This window comes from Cherax quadricarinatus, chromosome 6 (assembly GCF_038502225.1).
Source record: "Cherax quadricarinatus isolate ZL_2023a chromosome 6, ASM3850222v1, whole genome shotgun sequence".
In the NCBI taxonomy this organism is placed as follows: domain Eukaryota; kingdom Metazoa; phylum Arthropoda; class Malacostraca; order Decapoda; family Parastacidae; genus Cherax; species Cherax quadricarinatus.
This window is the reverse complement of record NC_091297.1, coordinates 57,889,022-57,891,793: the sequence shown is the minus strand read 5'-3', so window position 1 is coordinate 57,891,793 and position 2,772 is coordinate 57,889,022. Positions and strand designations below refer to the sequence as shown.

The 2,772-nt window shown below is 48.1% G+C and overlaps 1 non-coding gene across 1 annotated transcript; it reads left to right on the top strand.

The window, feature by feature from the left end:
• Window positions 1–496: 496 nt before the first annotated feature.
• Window positions 497–615, top strand: LOC138852325 (5S ribosomal RNA). The gene has a single exon (XR_011391646.1). It is a non-coding gene; the product is annotated as a 5S ribosomal RNA (ribosomal RNA).
• Window positions 616–2,772: the final 2,157 nt, after the last annotated feature.

Genomic DNA, 2,772 nt, shown 5'->3' with positions numbered 1-2,772 from the left:
TTCAATACATCCCTTGAAACTGGGCAACTACCTGAGGTATGGAAGACGGGAAATGTAGTCCTCATTTTTAAGAAGGGAGACAGAAAACGAGGCACTAAACTACAGACCAGTGTCTCTGACGTGTATAGTATCAGGAGGAGAGTAGCTGAGCACCTGAACAAGATTATAATCTTGTTCAGCTGAGTAGCTCAAAAAAATTATAAACGACAACCAGCACTGATTCTTGGAAGGAAAATCATGTGTCACAAACCTTCTGGAGTTCTATGACAAGGTAACAGAAGTAAGACACGACAGAGAAGGGTGGGTTGATTGCATTTTCCTGGACTGCAGTAAGGCCTTCACCACAGTTCATCACAGGAGATTAGTGCAGAAGCTGGAAGACCAAGCGCGTATAACAGGAAGGGCACTGCAATGGATCAGAGAATACCTGACAGGGAGGCAACAACAAGTCGTGATGTGAGCGGGGTCCCACTGGGGTCAGTCTTAGGACCAATGCGTCAACGGCCATACCACGTTGAACGCACCGCTTCTCGTCCGATCAGCGAAGTTAAGCAACGTTGGGTTTGGTTAGTACTTGGAGGGGTGACCGCCTGGGAACACCAAATGCTGTTGACATAAAAACTTTTGAGGCCTGGTCTCAGACTGGGCCGCGGGGGCATTGAACCCCGAAACCTTCTCTAGGTAAACTCTAAGTAAACTCTAGTGCTGTTTTTGATATATGTGGATGACATTATGTAAGGGATATGCTCTGAAGTGTCCCTGTACGCAAATGATGTGAGGTTAATGAGATGAATTGAATCAGATGAGGATGAGGCAGGACTACAAAAGAGACCTGGACAGACTGGACACGTGGTCCAGAAACTGGCTTCTCGAATTCAACCCCTCCGAATGTAGAGTTATGAAGATTGGGGAACGGCAAAGAATACCACAGACAGAGTATAGGCTAGATGGACAAATACTGCAAACGTCACTCAAGGAGAAAGATCTTGGGGTGTCCATGACACCGAGTACGTCTCCGGAGGCACACATCAACCAGATAACTGCTGCAGCATATGGGCGCCTGGCAAACCTGAGAATAGCGTTCCGATACCTTAGTAAGGAATCATTCAAGACACTGTACACTGTGTACGTCAGGAACATAGTGGAGTATGCAGCACCAGTCTGGAACCCACACCTGGTCAAGCACGTCAGGAAATTAGTGAAAGCGCAAAGGTTTGCAGCAAGGCTAGTTACGGAGGTCAGGGGAATGTCCTACGAAGAAAGGTTGAGGGAAATCGGACTGACGACACTGTAGGACAGGAGGGTCAGGGGAGACATGATAACAACATACGAAATACTGCGTGGAATAGATAAGGTGGACAGAGACAGGATGTTCCAGAGAGGGGACACAGAATAAAGGGGTCACAATTAGAAGCTGAAGACTCAGACGAGTCACAGGGATGTTAGAAAGTATTTCTTCAGTCATAGAGTCGTCATGAAGTGGAATAGCCTAGCAAGTGATGTAGTGGAGGCAGGAATCAGACATAGTTATAAGACAAGGTATGACAATGCTCAGGAAGCAGAGAGAGAGAGAGAGAGGACCTAGTAGCGATCAATGAAGAGGCAGGGCCAGGAGCTGAATCTCGACCCCTGCAGCCACAATTAGGTGAGCACACAAACACACACACACACATACACACACACACACACACACACACACACACACACACACACACACACACACACACACACACTCGGAAATACACAAACATACACACACATACACACACACACACACACACACACACACACACACACACACACACACACACACACACACACACACACACACACACACACACACACATGCACACTCGGACACACACACAAACACACACAGACTAGGAGGAAGAGCTCAAGAGAAGAGAGGAGGAGTGGGGGAGGAGGCTGGAAGAGCTCGGTAAGATAATGGAAGAGAAAATAGCTGAGGAGAACATGAAATGGTAATTACAAATACCAGCAGCTTAGTAGAAGAACTGAAAAATCTGAAAGAGCCTAAAGAACCAAAGGACAGTACAGCCACGACAGTACAACACAAACCCGGCCCCCACATAAACCCACAGCAACCCACACATTCCCCTCAGCTCAAACATCACCCCCAGAGAAACCCACAGCAACCCACACATTGCACCCTCTCCCTATCCCTCTCACCACAAACCCCACCCCCACTGTAACCCACAGCAACCCACACACTGTACTCTCTATCCCCATCTCTCTCACCCTAACCCCTACTACCCCCACAGTAACCCCCCAAAGGCCCTCTCCTATATTCCCCTCACCACATCCACCAACCCCACCGAAACCCCCCCATAGGTCCTCTGCCCCCACCCCCACAGCAACCCCGTAGAGGCCCCTGCCAGGGCACCTGCTCCCACTAACCCACCTTTCTCCCCAGATCACAGTTATAGAAAAGAAGTTGAAAATTAGTTACCCGAACTTGGATGGAATAACTAACAAGTGTGAGGAGTGGCATGAGAGAAGCAAGGAGATGTCCCTAGACATCATAGCAGTCACAAAAACAAAACTCACTGGGACAATAACAGATGCAATCTTCCCACCCAGATATCAGATCCTAAGGGAGGATAGAAGGAGCAGAAGGGAAGGAGGAGTTGCACTGCTAATTAAAAACCAGTGGGGTTATCAAGAAATGGAAGGAATGGATGGGATTGGAGAAAGGGACTACATAGTAGGTACAGTTCAGTCAGGGTATGTATAACCTACCACAGAACTGCA